Below are 20680 nucleotides of genomic sequence, written 5' to 3'. Positions count from 1 at the left end.
GTGTTATGTGAAGGGGTAAATAACACTTCCTTATTCACTTTCTCCACACCATTAATCATTTTACAGACCTCTATCATATCTCCCCCTTAGTCATCGCTTTTCTAAGATGAACAGTCTCAGTATTTTTAATCTGTCTTCATATGGAAGCTTCTCTATATCTCTAATCATTTTTGTTGCCTTTCTCTGTACTTTCTCTATTTTTAAGTATTAAAGGTGTGGGAGTATTATGAATGTATATAATGCCATTATGATATTTTCTGTCTTATTATCTATCCCTTTCCTAATGGTTCCCAATATTCAGTTAACTTTTTTGACTGCTGTTGCACATTGAGCAGATGTTTTAAGAGAACTATCCACAATGACTCCAAAATCTCCTCCTTGAGTAGTAACAGCTACTTTAGACACCATCATTTGGTGTGTATAATTGGGAATATTATTTTCCAATTTGCATTACTTTACATTTATCAATGTTAAATTTAATATTCTATTTTGTTGCCCATATGTCTTGCTGATCATTTTTTGTGGGCCAAATGCAGAAACAGTCAGAGATATGTATGAGGCACAAGGAATTGGGTATATAAAATTCTTTATGGGATTCTGCTTTAATCACTTACTATTGTAAATCTCATCTGAAATTGAGCCGCTATCCAGAGTCGTAGCATTTCCTGCTCTATCAGAGCTTATCCCATCCTCACAGATGCAGTGAAAGAAATCCTCCATCTGATGCCAGATCAGAGAAGACTACCAGCTTCTCAGGCAATATCAGTAATTGGGCCTATGTCTCTGGTTCCAGAGACTGGGTATTCTGTCTGAACTCTAATCCTTCCTTTCACTCCAGCCTCTCTTCTCTACTGGATTCACAGACCTAACTAGTGAGTCGAGGGACTTTGCTTGGAGACTCGTCTAGCTAGTTTTATTATTTTTTCTTATCAGCCTTTTGAAATGGCCCCAGTCCTGCTGTCTCGGTTAATGCCTCAAAATGCAGTTGCTGGGCAGTTAACCAGATCAACAGTGCTGCCAACCCCAAAAGTTCAAAAATCAGGAGTCAGCCCCCCCCAAAAACAAACAAACAAACCAACCATCATGAGGTTTATGGGCTTTTTAAGATTATATTGTGTTTTTTGTCCGTTATTTTTTTTCATTCCCCTTCCCTCTCCTCTCTGGCACCCCATTAATCCCCCCGCCTGGGTGTGTGTGTGTTCTCCCAATATATAGCGAAAGGTGGTTTGGCCACTGCTGGAGCTGTCACCCCTCTCCCCTTCCCCCCCACTTTTTTGCACCCCCCAATTAATCCTGTCCCCACATTAATTCTTCCCTGCCATCTGGCTGTGCTCTAGCTCCCACACCAGTTCTGCTCCGCCCATCCTATCTCACCTCTGCTTCTCCTGCAGCTCTAGGGGATCTTCACCCCCTTCTGCCCCTTCCCAGGCTTGACGTTGCAGAGAGGGAGATGCCCTGCTGCTCCCAGAAGCGAACCGGGGAGGAGGGAGAATGATGTCCACTCCTTAGTGGCCGCTGAAGGCAATCTGCCTCCCTAGGGAAAACTTCAGTGTGCCCCCATCCCACTGCTTAGAACAGAGGTTCTCAGCTGGGGAAGCATGCCTCCCTTAGGGGTGGGGTGGGGAACCAAACCTCATGGTTCAGCAGGTGGGGGGGGGGCACAGCGGTTTCATATGGCAGCCCCTGCCACCCGCTGCTGCTGCCTAGTTTGTCTATAGCGGGAGCAGCCCCTGCTGCTCCTGACAGGAGTAGGAGTAGGAGAGAGAGCTCTGTCTGTCTCCTGCAACTGCACTGATTGTCTGCCCTTCCCCAGGAGGCAGGAGAGTGGGGAAGGCAGCCAATCAGAGGGAATATTCTCCCAGCCATGGCTGAAATTCATGAGAGGACTGGAGATTCTAATGTCATTGTGATACTGGCTCCAGACCCAGCTGAAATCCTAGCACTCACAGGAAAAAAATAAGAGTTTGCAAAACTGGATCATGCTGTTGCTGTTCAGCCAACTACACTTTCCGCTGGCACTGCTGAGAGGCCGGTTGCCACTGGTGCAGATGGGCCCACAACATCTGTAGTATAATCACTTACAACTAATTTGACAGTTTCTTGTCTGGAGCATGATATAGAAGGATCGGCCATAGAAAAGAATCTGTGCCTCCTGATGGGGGAAGCAAGCACGTGAACATTACTGAAGGACAGCACCATCTTCTAAAAATAATTTAATGTGACATTGTAATACAGTGCTGGCTAACTATTTTATATACATTGCATTTCTTATTTATGCTCACTAGAGGGACTAGAAAATAGTGTTCTGTTGCACCATCCTTAACATTGCTTGATAAGACAATGAGGTTGCATTTCTGTATCTTGAATATGACCAAACAATTTTCAGTGACAAGCAGGAGCTCAATTTTACATTAATTTCTTTCTAGGATACTCGGCTTATGTCCCACAAAATGATATAGCCATCACTAAAGATTCCTGAGGTATTTTAAGATGCAATTGATGGTTTAGAAAACTGGATTAGATGTTGAGACTTCTGATTTATAGACATATTTTATATTTTTAGAAGAAGGGATTGTCAAGGCTAAAGCCCCACTCTGGCATTCGAGTGCAGAAGGTGGGGGCCCACAAAGATTCTAAAAATTAATACTGGCCACTCCAGGCTTGTATTAAACTCCCAAGGTTACAGCTTTTCTCTGACCTTGGATGGGTAGATGCTGCCACCACCCAAGTGCAAAACCTTTTTGAGAACCCAGGAAGGCACACTTGGGAATTCTTTCCTGTGGGGTACCCTCAAGCCTTTCACCCCCACTCTGGGGAAGAGCCGAGAAAGGAAAAACAAAGGAAAGGAAATCAGCTGTTGCCACCAGCTAATTAAACAATATTTGCACAAACCTCTTAAGACACAAAAATCCAATTCTGTTCTTAAAAAAGGTAAATTTTATTAATTAAAAAAAAGAAGAAAATATGTCTGGGAATTTAGGTTTTTGCTAGATTAAAAAAAATCTACAAGGATTAAGCATCAAGAATAGCTCTCTTGAGGTCCATCTTAAAGGTTACAAGCAAAACAAAAGCACCTGGGATTAGCACAGAGGAATCCACAAGTCATAAAGAAATAAAAGGGATAAACCTAATCACATCTTCCTGGACATTTCCTGATCTACTTACATATCTGGGGTTTTAGATGAGTAGTTTCTAGGTCTGAACCTGATGATTTTTCATACCTGGCCTAAGCTTCTCACAGCATAACTGCTCCCTGTCTGCCTCTCCCCAAGAACAACAGACAGACAGACAAAAGGGGAGTCTTGTTTCAATGTTTAAAAGTTTTAGCCTTCCCATTGGCTCTTTTGGCCAGGTGCCCACTCACTTCCTTTTACCTATGCATCGCAGTGCATACCAGTAGAGCAATTAGAGAACAGCTACTAAGAGGGATTTTATAGCTACTGGCTGGCTGGGTGTCCATAAAAGGAAGCTTCCCCTCTCCCCATTTATCACAGGGATGTTAGAATTGCAAGGTAATGATTTTTTCATAGTATTCTAAACTCCTGTACCAGCATTTCTATCCATGTTGCTATGGACTAGTTACAAAAAATCTTATACAAGAGAGGAATTAAATTTTCCCTTGCATGCATAGCCATCATCACTAGAGGTTAGTATGAATGGAGGCACAGATGTTTTTCATAGAGAGAGAAGCAACACCCACATCCAGTAATTAAAAAGGACATCTCTTAAATGTTGCTTAGACTGTTAGAGTCTCACAAAGTTACCGTTAACACACAAGCAAATATAGGTAATGATTTTTGAAGGGTTAGTTGATGAATTGAGCTACAGTTTAAATGCTTTTATAAATTTCTTTGGCCTCCTAGAATGTCAGCAATTTACAGAGCTCATCACTGGGTATTTACAGGTAGTAAGTAGATATTTATTATCCATTCTAACTTCAGAACTCAGGAGATCTAAGAATGAGGGTTCACATGATTAGGGAGTGCTCACATGCAGCGGAGCACTAGCTCTGCTATAGTTAAAGTTAAGACCAGTTTTCTGTTTAAACCAGGACTCTTCTAACTGCTCTACAATCCATTCAGTTACTCGGATTGCCTTGAAATTTGGTCTGACTCATGGGGGCTCGGGGTTTGGTCTGTGACCAAATTAGGGATCATTTGACGAAGGGGTTCCTGAGATACAACCCTTCCCACCACATCCCAAAAAACCCTGCTCTTCTTAAAGTTGACATATTTTGACAATTTTTTTTGCCCAGACCTGGGGCTCAAACTGTGGTTCTGATCCTGGCACAAGGGTCTTACTTGTGTAAGGGTTACCCCGGAGAATGCATGGCACCCACTAGCCCCTTGGGGGAAACAAAATTCAGAATGTTATTAGCAAAAGAAGTTGTTATTCTCCAGTTTTGGAGAATACTAGGCAATGCTACCGGGCCAAGTGGAGATGCTTTTCATCCTGGGCACAACAAAAAGGAGTTTTACCAGAAACACTGGCAATTCCTCTCATCGTAGACTATGTCCTATCCTTAAAATCATCGGGTCTTGCCCTCAGCACTTTGAGAGTCCACCTGGTAGCTATCAGCACGTTCCACCATTCAATGGAAAGCTACTCTGTCTTTACAAACCCATTAACCACTAGATTTTGGAAAGGCCTTCTCAGAACCTTCTCACCCCTCCAAATGATTGTGCCTCAATGGGACCTGAATCTTGTTCTCTCTGTGGAAGCCCTCTTTTGATCTATTAGCTTTGTGCTCCAGGTCCCTCCTTTCCATGAAAGTCACCTTCCTTGTTATCGCGTCAGCAAGAAGTGTCAGTGAACTCGGCGCTATGATGGTGGATGTGCCATTCACAGTATTCCACAAGGATAAAATTTTGTTACCTCTACACCTGAAATTTCTTCCAAAGGTGGTTTCCCAGTTTCACATTAACCAATCCATTCACTTTCCTGTTTTCTTATTGAAATCTTGTGTATCTGCAGAAGAATGTCTACTCCATTCCCTCGAGATCCGCCGAGGTCTGGCCTTCTACCTGCAAAGAATGAAACCAATTAAGAAGTCCCCTATGTTGTGTGGCAGGGGACAGGCCATCTCCACCAGAGAATTCCCAAATGGATTTCTTGCTGCATTAAACTACGCTACCAGCTGTCAAGTCTACCTCCCCACACAGGGGTATGGGCTCACTCCACAAGAGCTCAAGCTACGACCACGGCATCCCTTCATGACGTGCCTCTCATAGACCTATGTAGAGTATCCATGTGGAGTTCTGTACACACCTTCATGATATGCTACGCCTTGGTGCAAGTCTCAGTGGTGGACGCCTCCGTTGGCACGGCGGTTTGCCACATGACCGTTTTTCCCACCTCCAACTTAGATGCTGCTTGTTAATCACCCTCAGGGGAATACAGTAGAGACCATCACTCGACGAAGAGGGGGAGGTTACTTTCCTGCAACTGGAAGTTCTTTGAGATGTATCTGTATTCCACTTTCTGCTCTCCTTTCTCTCTGCTTTGAATCTGAGAGATTCATGGCGGAGAAGGAACTGAAGATGCAGTTGTTTGCCCTGCCCTTTATCACCTGGGACAGAAGCACAAGGCAAACCAGGGTGCATGTGTGAACCAATGGACACTACTTTCAAATTCTCTGACTCCAGGATGAAAATGCATAACCCGCAGTGGAATACCGATAGGGAACACACATCTCAAAGAACCTCCAGTGATAGGTAAGCAACCTCCACTTTGGAGGGGACTGAAGGGCGCAGGTATAGTACCCAAAATTATTTTAACCTCCGTTTGAAAAAATTGAATAATTATCATGTAGCCAGTTTTCCCTTAATAATATGGATGGGGTAGCTGCCAGTTATAACTGGCCCACATAATTACTGAATCATTATCTAACTCAGCCCAGTGACAAACATTTTCAATCTTGACAGTTACAATGTGCACACCCCAAATGTAGTGATTTAGTCAGTGTGATTTCATACACATTCAGATAGGAAAGATCCAAGCTGTAATTGGTGTACGTGAGGGAACTGATGAGCAAAAGTGAGGCTTTATCCCACCTTTCTGACTTTCTCTTTTCCCTGATTCAATCCCCAGTGCAATTTAGAGACCGTCAGAGAAGGCAGATTATTGTTGTATTGTGCTAATGTACTTTACTGGTAAGACAGTATGGGATAACATAGAAATGGGTTATTCATAACCTGCCCCTAAGTCCAAAAGTGCCCTCCTTACATAGGCTTCAATTCAGGAAAGCACGTAAGTATACATCCTTACCTTTACGCATTGACTTCAATGGGACTTGAGCGTGTAAGTGCCTTCCTGAGTCATGAACAGTATGTCTTCCTTATCTCCATCAGCAAATCTTCACTGAAGAGATGAATTCATTATTTTAAGTGAGAGAATCATCTCATCCTGTGGCAGGTTTGATTCTTAATAATATGGTTAAGTCAGTTTGAGACCAAGAAGGCAGAGCTTGAATCACATGACTCTCATGTAGCTCTGAGTACTACTGCTGGAGTTCAGTAAAAAGCCTAATTGTATATTCTTGCTTTCTGTAATACTTGAGGATTTGGATGGACTGCATGGTTCACTTGTCTTTTCTACCTTTAGATGACATAATAGCAATATATATGTTAAAAGCTCAAGTATGAAAGTGGTATGCTATAGAATAGTCACAAATACAATACATTATTGTTTTTCAGTTTTAAAAATGTATTTACTTTGAAAGTAAAGAAAACACACTTTAAAAAAGCCTGTTTACTAATCTGTTCAATATATTACTGTGATAAATGTTTAAATATTTGCATTGAAACAAATCACATTTGGTTTTAAGTAGAGAAGAACAGTAATCAAGAAAGGCACATTAAACTAGCATGATTTTATTAATAACATGAAAAATGCCTTGAAGTCAAACTCCTTGCATTTTAAGTGGTATAGTTTAAAGAAGCTGATTATCAATACTGCTGAAAATAAAGCTAACAAAATCAAAATTCAGTCAGCTTTAATTTTTTGCATTGCTTTCCCCCCCCCCCCCCGTTCTAGATTTTCTTCAAGGCAAATAAATGGTATAGGTATAATAGCTCATGTGTTTTCTGACTGATGAAAGAAAAAAAACTCGTTTTATGTTACTTAAAATGCAAGTACTTATTTTTTCAATTCTCATAGCAGACCAGTGGTTCCTTCAGCGGTCTGCTAATAAGCTCACTAGTGAGTTCTGCTGAAATTCTCTTCTGTTTGAACCTGTCCTTGATGCAAGGCTGTCAGAAAGAGCCTGTTTATCAAGCATATAATGTTTGCAGTGGAGAGCACTTAGGTATATGTGTGTGTGTGTATATAGGCACATAAAGTCACCTACTCACTCTTATTCTGTTAGCTTTTTAAATCCTAATAGTAATCTACAGGCTGTAGAAGGATAAAATAGTTTATTTTTCTTTCTGGTGAGAAATATTGATATCGTGTATCTGCTTTTGCTAGTAAGATAGCCACACAGTATAACTATATAGAGCTCTGATCTGTTTACATAGCACTTAGTTATGAACAGACCATTTCATTAGTTGAGAGTTTTTACTAGCTTGAACCTGTTTTCAGAAGCAAATCTTAAACACATTTTAATGTCTGTGCAATTTACAGAAAATCTGAAGTCACTCATTTGTTTCAGTAGAACATCATCTTCAACTAGTGAAATACAAAGCTTGTATGAAAATCCATCTTAACAATGAGACGTGCCTCTGATCATGGTGATCGTACATTTAGCATAGTAATTCAGAGAAAATCAAGTTTATTTTGCTCAATTTAATTATAAAGGTTTTTCAGATAACATTGGTTCCCTTTAAAATTAGTAATTTTCATATTCAACGCAGCACTATTTTAGTTTTAAATTCCAGGCAAATTTAATATACTTGCCTACCACTGTGTTCTTACACAAAATAAATTCATGTAGAGAAATTTAAAATTATCTAAAAAGATTTGATTCCCTAATAACTGTAGTCACTATTTAGTCAGTGACTCGAACCAAGTCATAATAAATATGCACTTTAAGTCCCACTACTTAACAGGATTTCTTTTTAATTACATGTTGATGAAAGTAAGAAGTATCTTCATTCTACTGCTCATACAGCCTCCTTGGCAGTAGCTTGCATACTTTACAGAATGCTTTCTCATAGAATCATGGATAAGATTAGGGTTGGAAGAGACTTGAGGAGGTCATCTAGTCCAACCCCTGCTCAAAGCAAGACCAACCCCAACTAAATCATCCCAGCCAGGGCTTTGTCAAGCAGGCCTTAAGAAAACCTCTAAGGATGGGGATTCCACCACCTCCATAGGTAACCCATTCCAGTGCTTCACCACCCTCCTAGTGAAATAGTTTTTCCTAATATCCAACCTAGACCTCCTCCACTGCAACTTGAGACCATTGCTCCTTGTTCTGTCTTCTGCCACCACTGAGAACAGCATAGCTCCATCCTCTTTGGAACCCCGCTTCAGATAGTTGACGGCTGCTATCAAATCCTCCTCACTCTTCTCTTCTGCAGACTAAATAAGCCCAGTTCCCTCAGCCTCTCCTCGTAAGTCATGTGCCCCAGTCTCCGAATAATTTTCATTTCCCTCCATTGGACTCTCTCCAATTTGTCCACATCCTTTCTGGATGCAATATGCCAGATGTGTCCTACCAGTGCCGAATAGAGGGGAATAATCACTTCCCTCGATCTGGTGGCATTGCTCCTACTAATGCAGCCCAATATGCCGTTAGCCTTCTTGACAACAAGAGCATACTGTTGACTCATTCAGCTTCTCATCCACTGTAATCCCCAGGTCCTTTTATGCAGAACTGCTGCTTAGCCAGTCGGTCCCCAGCCTGTAGCAGTGCATGGGATTCTTCCATCCTAAGTGCAGAAGTCTGCACTTGTCCTTGTTGAACCTCATCAGATTTCTTTTGGCTCAATCCTCCAATTTATCTAGGTCACACTGGACCCTATCCCTACCCTCCAGCGTATCTACCTCTCCTCCCAGTTTAGTGTCATCCGCAAACTTGCTGATGGTGCAATCCATCCCATCATCCAGATCATTAATGAAGATGTTGAACAAAACCAGCCCTAGGACAGACCCCTGGGGCACTCTGCTTGATACTGGCTGCCAACTAGACATTGAGCCTTTGATCACTACCCGCTGAGCCTGACAATCTAGCCAGCTTTCTATCCACCTTGTAGTCCATTCATCCAATCCATACTACTTTAACTTGCTGGCATGAATACTGTGGGAGACCATATCAAAAGCTTTGCTAAAGTCCAGGTATATGACATCCACCGCTTCCCCCATATCCACACAGCCAGTTATCTCATCATAGAAGGCAAGCAGGTTGGTCAGGCACCTTGGTGAATCCATGTTGACTGTTCTTGATCACCTTCCTCTCCTCCAAGTGCTTCAAAATGGATTCCTTGAGGACCTGTTCCATGATTTTTCAGGGGACCCAGGTGAGGCTGACTGGTCTATAGTTCCCCAGATTCTTTTTTTAAAGATGGGCACAATATTTGCCCTTTTCTAATCGTCCGGGACCTCACCCGATCACCATGCGTTTTCAAAGGTAATGGCCAATGACTCTGCAATCACATCAGCCAACTCTTTCAGCACCCTCGGATGCATTGCATCTGACCCCATGGACTTGTGCATGTCCAGCTTTTCTAAATAGTCCTTAACCTGTTCTTTCACCATTGAGGGCTGCTGACCTCCTCCCCATACTGTGTTGCCCAGTGCAGCAGTCTGGGAGCTGACCTTGTCTGTGAAGACCAAGGCAAAAAAAGCATTGAGTACTTCAGCTTTTTCCACATCATCTGTCACTAGGTTGCCTTCCCCCATTCAATAAGGGTCCCACACTTTCCCTGACCACCTTCTTGTTGCTAACATACCTGTAGAAACTCTTCTTGTTACCCTTCACATCCCTTGCTAGCTGCAACTCCAGTTGTGCTTTGGCCTTCCTGATTACACCCCTGCATGCTCGAGCAATATTTTTATACTCCTCCTTAGTCATCTGTCCATGTTTCCACTTCTTGTAAGCTTCCTTTTTGTGTTTAAGCTCACTGAAGATTTCTCTGATATGCCAAGCTGGTCGCCTCCCATATTTGCTATTCTTTCTGCACATTGGGATGGTTTATTCCTGCACCCTCAATAAGGCTTCTTTAAAATACAGCCAGCTCTCCTGGACTCCTTTTCCCCTCAGATTAGCCTCCCAAGGGATCCTGCCCATCAGTTTCCTGAGGGAGTCAGTCTGCTTTTCTGAAGTCCAGGGTCCGTATTTTGCTACTCTCCTTTTTGCCTTTTGTCAGGATCCTGAACTCGACCATCATGGTCCCTGCTGCCCAGGTTGCCACCCACTTCTACTTCCCCTACCAATTCCTCCCTGTTTGTGAGCAGCAGGTCAAGAAAAGCACAGCTCCTAGTTGGTTCCTCCAGCACTTGCACCAGGAAGTTGTCCCCAACACTGTCCAAAAACTTCCTGAATTGTCTGTGCACTGCTTTATTGCTCTCCCAGCAGATGTCAGGGTGATTGAAGACCCCCAGGAGAACCAGGGCCTGTGATCTCGAAACTTCAGTTAGTTGTCTGAAGAAAGCCTTGTCTACCTCATCCTCTTGGTCTGGTGATCTATAGCAGATGCCCCTCACGACATCATCCTTGTTGTTCTTGCCTTTAAACTTAACCCAAAGACTCTCAACAGGCTTTTCTCCAGTTTAATAGTGGTGCTCTGAGCAAGCATACTGCTCTCTTACATACAGTGCAACTCCTCCACCTTTTCTCCCCCGCCTGTCCTTCCTGAACAGTTTATACCCATTCATGACAGTGCTCCAGTCATGTGAGTTATCCCACCAAGTCTCTGTTATTCCAGTCACATCATAGTTCCTTGACTGTGCCAGGACTTCCAATTCTTCCTGCTTGTTTCTCAGGCTTCTTGCATTTGTGTTCAAGCACTAAGATAATTAGCCAATAGCCCTACTTTCTCAGTATGAATCAAGAGTCCTCCCCTGTTGCACCCTCCTCCTTGTGTTTCCTCCCAGTATCCCACTTCCCCAGTCACTTCAGGGCTTAGGCCTCCATCCCCTGGCAAACCTAGTTTAAAGCCCTCTCACTAGGTTAGCAAGCCTGCCTGCAAAGATGCTCTTCCCTCTCTTCATCAGGTGGATCCCATCTCTTCCTAGCAATCCTTCTTCCTGGAACAACATCCCATGGTCGAAGAATCCAGAGCCTTTTCTCTGACACCACCTGCGTAAACACACATTTACTTCCACAATTTAATGGTCCCTACCTGGGCCTATTCCTTCAACGGGGAGGATGGATGAGAACACGACCTACACCTCAAACTCCTTCTTCCCAGAGCCACATAGTCTGCAGTGACCTGCTCAAGGTCATGCTTGGCAGTTCCATTGGTGCCCACCCACATGGAGAAGTAGGAAGGGGTAGTAGTCTGAGGGCTTGGTCAGTCTCGGCAGACACTCCGTCACATCCTGAATTCCTCCAGGCAAGCAGCACACTTCTCGAATTTCCCAGTCTGGATGGCAGATGGATGACTCCATCCCCCTTAGGAGGGAATCTCCGACCATTATCACCCATCTCTTGGAAGTGGTGGTCGTGGAACCGCCATCCCTAGGATAATGCATCCCATGCCTTCTAGTCGAAGGGGTTGCCTTCTGTTCCTTTCCCTCAGAGGACTCTTCCAAACCATTCTCCACCCTAGTACCTGTACAGAGAGACTGAAAACAGTTTCTTACATCTATCTGCATGGGGGGGGGGAATATGGGTTCTCCTCTTTCGTCTTCTGGAGGTCACATGCTGCCAATTTTCTTCCCTGTTCTGCACTGCACTCTGATTCTTCAGCGTGCTGTGCCTGCAGTACCAAACACTGACTTCTATCCAGAAAGTCTTCATTTTCTCTCATGCAATGCAGGGTTGATACTTGGGTCTGTAGTCCTTTAACCTTCTCTTCCAATATGGAGACCAGCTTTCACTTCATACAGACATAGTTGCTTCTACCCTCTGGGAGAAAGACAAACATGGCACATCCTGTGCAGGTCACAACAGCTGATCGCTCACTTTCCCTATTGTCTTCCTTCTAAGAGCCTCTTCAGATGTTGTATTTACTGCTCACAGAAGCCTGAAAGGCAAAAACTCTGTGGGAATGACCTCCCACGCCCATCCCCCGCGAACTCCCAGGCAGATTCCCTCTGTTTGCCTCTCCTCTGATCGCCACTCACTCAGTTCGCAATTGGCTGCTTTTTTTATAAGGCTGCTGGCTCGAAGCAGTTGCCCTGGCTCAAAGCCTTCCCTCCAATCAACCACTCAAGACCCACCTGGAACAAAGCACTCCCAATTAACACTTTTCAAACAATCAATCACACGGTCAAACAGTCCCTGCAACTAGCACCAGTCAAACAAATGGTCGCCTCGTCTATTCACCACACCAGCTCACAACACAGCCCTCCCCCTCCACCCCCCAGGGCCGGCTCCAGGTGCCAGCGCAGCAAGCTGGTGCTTGGGGCAGCCCATGGAAGGGGGCGGCACGTCCAGGTCTTTGGCGGCAATTCGGCGGCAGGTCCCTCAGTCCCTCTTGGAGGGAAGTACCAGCCGCCGAATGAAGTGGCGCGATAGAGCAGCTGCCGAAGTGCCACCAATCGCCGCAGGTTTTTTTGGTTTCCTTTGCTGCTTGGGGCAGCAAAAAAGCTGGAGCTGGCCCTGCCCACCCTGTAATGCAGCAGTCACCATAGCTCCTCTCGGACTGTTCCCAGGCAAACTCCCTCTGTTTGCTTCTCCTCTGTTCACTGCTCTAGTATGATTTGTTCACAGTAGGGGCTAGTCCTGTCCGTCTTATAGTTCTACGAGAGAAGTAGCATGTAGGTAGATTTTGGCTAGTGAGGTTTGTTTTTCCCCATAAATTCTGACTCTCTCATAACAGGTGGCAAATTTATGTTTTCTTTCATCATAGCCCTTCTATTCTATATTGTAACAATGAGCTATTCACTTATACCATTCCTCAATAAATCAGATTCTTCAAGTGCTTGCTCATGTTGATTCATTTTCAATTTCATCCTGATTAATTTTTCCTGTACCAGGAGTTCTCAACCTTTTACATACTGGGACTTCCCCCTATGATGATCTGTCTCCCATTTCTACCTGGGATTCCGATCCATTTAGCAATATGGCAAGAAAAGGAAAATCGTGACCTCCTGGTCCACAGATTGAGAACCCTTGCCTTATACAATTCACATGCTCTCACCATTAGACATTTATTTTTGAACAATCCCCAGATAAATACAGGAAGAGATGTTACATCTCCAACATTCCTACGTAGATTCTTGACTAAATTTGTTATTTTGTCAGGACGAGATGTTTGTTTTATATTTATATATTCTTTAAATTATTAACCTAGAAAAAGTTGAGCTAACTTAAAAAATGTGTGGATTTTGTGAGAGGAGGTAGTGGTTAGCCCCAGAACCATTTAGTTCTCACAAGACAGACTTAAGATATAATAATACCTACTTCAAATGCTTTGCACCTATAGATCTCAAAGTGATTTACAGAGGATGTAAATATCATCTCAGTTTTTACATGGATGCATTTTTATGTGGAGCTGTTCTGAAATAATGTATGGTCTAAAGTATGGGTACTCATCCCGGACTGGGGAGATGGCAACCTTTCTATCTTTATTTACGGCTAAATGGTGCGGGTAGTTAAAAAAACATATGAAAAGGGGGCACCAACGCTTTTATATATTGTAATATACTGGCATAGGGTGAAATTGTTGTCTACTGAAGTGATGTAAACACTTCTTTTGATTTTCAGTATGGCAATATCATGGAAAAAGTTAAGAATAACTGGTTTGAAGTTATGAATTTGGTGACTGATGGCACTGAGACAATGGAAGCTTCTGAAGGAAAGGACTTTATGTCTGGAATGTTATCTGGGAATTTAAATTTCACCCAGTGGTCTAGATAAATAAAATTGTCAGGCCTGTTTGTTTAATAGTGCAGATTCATCTTTAATATATTTATTCTTTAGTTTATTTACCAAGTAAAAGTTGGTTTAACCTTAAAAGGTCTCTTTTTATGTGAGGATAAAGGTGTTATAGATTTTATGGATTTGAGAAAATATTGGAAAGAGAAACTACTTTTCTGGAGCTACTCTTTGAAGCTGGCTGAGGTGAACATTAGTATGAGGCTCTGGTTAGAGTAGGCATATCTAAGAGTTTACAAATATCTTTCTGTGTTTAATATCTTTACTGTTTACCTAGAGATTCTATAAAGTAATATGTAAAGCTTCTTGGACTGGAAGGGAGAGTGTTAATAGGCTGATCCACTCTGGGGGATTTTGAATATCAATTAGGGGACGCAGAAACATAATCATGCTGCATAGTAATAGAGTTTGAAAATCCTTCTTTTTCAAATATGAGGGTTAGTATTTCCCCCTTCTTCCTACAGGGATTGTTTTGCCAGATAAAAGTGGTGCAGACAGGATTTCTTTAAGGAGAGGTTTAGAAGAGAGCAGGAGGCTGTATATAAAGGAAAATGAATTTCAGTAATATACTCATTTTGGTTATACTTTTCCTTCCTAACAACATCAGGGCAAGATTTATCAATTTCTTTTTCACATTTCATTTGGTATAACAATGGTTTATAGTTTTGTAGTGCAACCAAAATAGGTCTTCTAGACATTAAGGCTGGGATTTTCAAAGCATCTTAAGGGAGTTAGGTACCTAATCATCATTTGGATTTGTGCACCTAGCTTCCATAGGCCTTTTTGAAAGTCCCACCTTAAAATTGTTTGTCTTCTCAAGATGCAGAATTAATTGTAAGAGGGTGATTAAGTGTCAGTATATTTCCTCTTTAGTTTAAGGTTAGCACTTTTGTTAACTTTATGACGTGCAATTTTGCTGAAATGTTTAATGGTTCCTATACATTTTTTTTGTAGTATGGAGTGGGATTACTGGACACATAGTACAATGTTGCCAATGTGGAGTTCTGATGATGGGTTCTGTTACTGACTTGAATTCTTTTGGTTACAGAGCATGAAGATTTTTTAACACTGTTTTATTACCCAGTATCAGTTGTGTGCTCACACTAAGTAAGTAAAACCAAGTATTGAATCCTAGTGCACAAAGACTCACCAGTATCCCTTAAGGGCAGGATCAATAAAATGTGCATCAGTATTCTGTACCAGGGAAGCCTGCACTCTGTTACCTGTCGGTCTAATCTAATCTATCTAATCATTCATACTGCACTTATTACCATGGTTCAGTTTGCACAAACCTGTGCAGGAGCTCAAAAAATATTTTTTTGGGGGGTGGGGGTATGGTGTCCAAAAATGTGCACCGCTTTGCACAGGATTCAGTATTATTTAATATGACTTGTTTACATGGAATTTACACTTGATTTGTGTTTACAAGCCAAACTATCCCAAATCCAGTTTTGATGTAGCACACATCCCCAAGTGCTTGGGTCACACAGTTTGGATCCAGCAACATGGGAACAATCATTGCAGTTGTTCACGATTAGAACTTACCAGTGGGCAACAATTCCGTTTCACAGCTATTTTCAAGGTTTTGCCTCTTTTTTTTTTCCGTTCTTCATTCAGAGCAAAGTTCTTCATCCCAGATCACTCTGAATCAGAGATGAGACTTTTGCCTGGATCTCCCACATCCCAGACCAGTCTCTCTCTCTTTGTGATGGAAATGTCATTAAAACAGATACATCTCTGCTAAACTTTCCAGCTTTTACAAAACAGCATATTTTGGTGTAATTTTATTACAATGTTCTGACCAGCTCGATTTACAACCTCTTGTGTTGGAACCCCCTCATGTGATGGATGGGTTTCTCGTCAGCCTCCCAGGTGCCACGCTGGAGCATGTTGTTGCTATATCTCCATTTTTCTCTTCATTTTTTTCTGACCATTCTCTGTATCCTTCCCTCCCCCCCTGCACTGCCCCCCCCACCCAGCTTATATTTTTCTATTTCTTTGAGTGCTTTCCTGGTGTCACCCTTTCTCCCTTTTTCCACACTCACCAGAAGGCTACATGTTGCCCATTTTTGGTGGTCCATTGAGCTAAATGGGAAAATTACCATTGACTTCAGTGGAGCCAAGATCTCATCCCAAGACAACAGTGGATGAGCCATTAAGTGATGGGCTTGGTTTAAAACAAATTATAATGCTAATTTCTCTATTAATTTGTCATCACATTCCCATTGCTCAGATTATATCTGTTCACTTAATACATAACACATAATTAAGTCCTGGATTTTTACACCTGTTATGCCTTTTTTTATATCAGATTACGGACACTGTCTCCCACTACTGTCTTCACCGCGCCGTCATCTGGCATGTAATAATGGTTCTGAGTACTTGCATAGTGTGCTTCATTGAAAGGTCTAGCATTCTTTTTCTCTCTTTATAATGTTACAGTAACACTAGTCTTAGTACATATGTAATGAAGATTTATATAAAAGGAGGAATTCAGAATTTTCTATGGTGTTATTCCGTATGCCTCAGAAGAGTATTAATTTATTTATTCAATTACAGTATATGCACAGAGAACTGAAGTAGAAACTCATAATTTGCTACTTTGTGCAGTTATGTACTCACTTATTTCTCACTTCTCTACTATTCTTCTTTCTTTCCTTAACCCCTGCTGGTGTGCCTCCACTGCAGTATCAGAACAGGATAGAAATAGGTGAAAAATCACCCTGCAGGTTTAAATTAATTGCTCTACTCTGTTACGCTACAAGCTACTGAGTGCCTTAGATAATGTGCTGTGAATTTTCTTTAATTTAACATAATTGGAATGGGAAGGTTCTGTAATTACTGAAGTTCTTGGTAGTTTACTAAGCTTTTTAATAGAATAGAGGAGCATAAAAATATTCAGCATTGTAGTGTTTCATATTACTGCCACTCATGTATAGCATCAGTAATTTTATGGTATTTTTATCAGGGAATCATCACAACAAAGGTTTTTCACTCTTTTATGACTTTCATAATAGTTTGCCAGTCAACAAATTCTATTTTGTGAGGTACATTTGTGGAGGAACATACTTTTTTATTACTAGAGTATTCAAATCCTATTACTTTTTATCTGGCGCAGGGCATCTGAGAGTTGAATTTTTTCCAATTTTCAAATAAAAATATTAAAATAATAAATCAAAATAACAAATACAGAGAGATGAATGATTCTTATGGATCCAGCTTAAGAGTTCTTCTAGTTTATGGAGAAACTGTGAAAAGGGTGCCTTGCTCAACAGATCTGCTTCTTGAATATTTAGAAGTCTCCTTTGCTGACTAAAATACATTTTTCCTAGATTTTACTCCTGTATTACGGCAGTAGTACAGTCAACTAGGGGATGTTCTAGCTCATGCTTCATCTACAGAATTATTAACTATGATTCAGTTGCAGAATCTTTATTGTTGGTGATGCACAAACTAGAAGAAGCCACCTTGACTTTCTAATCTTTGGGTTGATCTGCAACATGGCCTTAAAAAGCTCTATTGACATAACTATGTTTGTTAGGGATGTGATTTTTTTTTCATGGTAACTATGCCAGTAAAATCGTTAGTGTATACACAGTTATGCTGGTATTAAGATACATTATACTAGTATAGCTTATTTTGGTTCCTAAACCAGAATAAGCTATTTCAATATAAGGCACCTTTATACTGGTATAACTGCATCTAAACTAGGAGTGTTTCACTGCTCTAACTATGCTGGAAAAAAGTCTGAAATCCTATGGTTCCATTTTTACCAAGTTACTTTGCTGAGGTGAGGTGCATTTTAATTCCACCCAACTGTTTTTATTGATTACATGCCGCTTATTCTGGTCATGTATTTTGTTGCAACTTTAAAGAAAAATATTGTCATTGACAGTTGGATTTTCCTGTTGTCTGTTACCATGTACATTGTTTTCAGAGTTGCTAGTAGTTATGGGATAAGGTTACTTATACAAATAAAGAACAATTCAACTAATTGTAAGTTGCTCCTGAAAACCAAACGTTGCTTTCATTTTGTTGTTTCTGATGGTGTGATCCATTCAATACAAAAAAATTGCTGTAACTTCATGGTCCTGTGCTATGTGCAGCACTTACAGAAAATAAGGTCCCCTTTTAAAGGGTGTGTAAAGTTTTAGCGGAAACCTAGGTGGTAGCATCTCATTGAGCGCATAAAGTTGGACAGATCTATCCAAACTACTTAACACATGACACAGCAGTAGGAGAGCTGGCCTACTACAGCATCCCATGTTTACAGTGTGGTGGTGTTTGATGTTTGAAGGTATATATCAAGCATGTCTGTTGTTAACTGGGACACACTTTGCTCCTGTTCAGAGGAGCAACACAATGCCTAGCCCCAATGTTCTTCCTAAAATCCTGCCCTAGCCAGAAGATCATAGAATCATAGAATCTCAGGGTTGGAAGGGACCTCAGGAGGTCATCTAGTCCAACCCCCTGCTCAAAGCAGGACCAAACCCAACTAAATCATCCCAGCCAGGGCTTTGTCAAGCCTGACCTTAAAAACCTCTAAGGAAGGAGATTCCACTACCTCTCTAGGTAACCCATTCCAGTTCTTCACCACCCTACTAGTGAAAAAGTTTTTCCTAATATCCAGCCTAAACCTCCCCCTCTGCAACTTGAGACCATTACTCCTTGTTCTGTCATCTTCTACCACTGAGAACAGTCTAGATCCATCCTCTTTGGAACCCCCTTTCAGGTAGTTGAAAGCAGCTATCAAATCCCCCCTCATTCTTCTCTTCTGCAGACTAAACAATCCCAGTTCCCTCAGCCTCTCCTCATAAGTCATGTGCTCCAGCCCCCTAATCATTTTTGTTGCCCTCCGCTGGACTCTCTCCAATTTATCCACATCCTTCTTGTAGTGTGGGGCCCAAAACTGGACACAGTACTCCAAATGAGGCCTCACCAGTGCTGAGTAGAGGGGAATGATCACATCCCTTGATCTGCTGGAAATGCCCCTACTTATACAACCCAAAATGCCATTAGCCTTCTTGGCAACAAGGGCACACTGTTGACTCATATTCAGCTTTTTGTCCACCGTAACCCCTAGGTCCTTTTCTGCAGAACTGCTGCCCAGCCATTCGGTCCCTAGTCTGTAGCAGTGCATGGGATTCTTCCGTCCTAAGTGCAGGACTCTGCACTTGTCCTTGTTGAACCTCATCATATTTCTTTTGGCCCAATCCTCTAATTTGTCTAGGTCCCTCTGTATCCTAGCCCTATCCTCCAGCGTATCAACCACTCCTCCCAGTTTAGTGTCATCTGCAAACTTGCTAAGGGTGCAGTCCACACCATCCTCCAGATCGTTAATGAAGATATTGAATAAAACCGGCCCCAGCACCGACCCTTGGGGCACTCCACTTGATACCGGCTGCCAACTAGACATGGAACCATTGATCACTACCCGTTGAGCCCGACCATCTAGCCAGTTTTCTATCCACCTTACCGTCCATTCATCCAGCCCATACTTCTTTAACTTGCTGGCAAGAATACTGTGGGAGACTGTATCAAAAGCTTTGCTAAAGTCCAGAAATAGTACATCCACTGCTTTCCCCTCATCCACAGAGCCGGTTATCTCGTCATAGAAGGCAATTAGGTTAGTCAGGCATGACTTGCCCTTGGTGAATCCATGCTGACTGTTCCTGATCACTTTCCCCTCCTTTAAGTGGTTCAGGATTGATTCCTTGAGGACTTGTTCCATGATTTTTCCAGGGACTGAGGTGAGACTGACTGGCCTGTAGTTCCCTGGATCTTCCTTCTTCCCTTTTTTAAAGATGGGCACTACGTTAGCTTTTTTCCAGTCATCCGGGACCTCCCCCGATCGCCATGATTTTTCAAAGATAATGGCCAATGGCTCTGCAATCTCATCGGCCAACTCCTTTAGCACCCTCGGATGCAGCGCATCCGGCCCCATGGACTTGTGCTTGTCCAGCTTTCCTAAATAGCCCCGAACTACTTCTTTCTCCACAGAGAGCTGGTCACCTCCTCCCCATACCGTGCTGCAGAGTGCAGCTGTCTGGGAGCTGACCTTGTCTGTGAAGACAGAGGCAAAAAAAGCATTGAGTACACTAGCTTTCTCCACATCTTCCGTCACTAGGTTCCCTCCCTCATTCAGCAAGGGGCCCACACTTTCCTTGACTTTCTTCCTGTTGCTAACATACCTAAAGAAACCCTTCTTGTTACTCCTAACATCTCCGGCTAGCTGCAACTCCAAGATGTCCTTCTGCAGAGGAACCATAGGACAATAGGTCTGCTCCTTATCCCTGCACTAGTCGGGGCAATATTTACAGCTAAAACTTAGTTTGTGTGCGGGGGTAAAGAAACGTGCCATCACTTGCAGAGGTTTGGTTATGTTTATGGATCTTTTAGCATGCGGACTTTCATATGACCAGCATAGCTCTCAGCTGCCCCCAACTTTAACATGAATCTGGGCTCATTTCACTTACTATTACAAATTTTTTACGTGGGAAATGTGGAGTCATGACAGCAGGGTTACAGAGAATGTTTTTTGTGATAACGAAAAATAGGGCCTGATTCTTATTTACACTTAAAACCACTCTGTAACATTCTGGCAATATAACATGGCTTTAAAGTGTATGTAAAGTGGCTTTTGTGTAGTTGAGAATCAGTCCCATAATGTGTCCATTATTTAAAGTTATTTTC

At 42.2% G+C, this 20680-nt stretch overlaps 1 protein-coding gene across 3 annotated transcripts in view; it reads left to right on the top strand.

Moving 5' to 3' along the window:
- CDK14 (cyclin dependent kinase 14) overlaps positions 1-20680 on the top strand; it is a 543410-nt gene that overhangs the window by 395842 nt on the left and 126888 nt on the right. The window lies entirely within an intron of this gene.

The sequence above is a fragment of the Mauremys mutica genome, chromosome 2 (assembly GCF_020497125.1).
Source record: "Mauremys mutica isolate MM-2020 ecotype Southern chromosome 2, ASM2049712v1, whole genome shotgun sequence".
NCBI lineage: Eukaryota > Metazoa > Chordata > Testudines > Geoemydidae > Mauremys > Mauremys mutica.
Note: the sequence above shows the minus strand (reverse complement) of the source record. Positions and strands in the feature narration are given on the sequence as shown.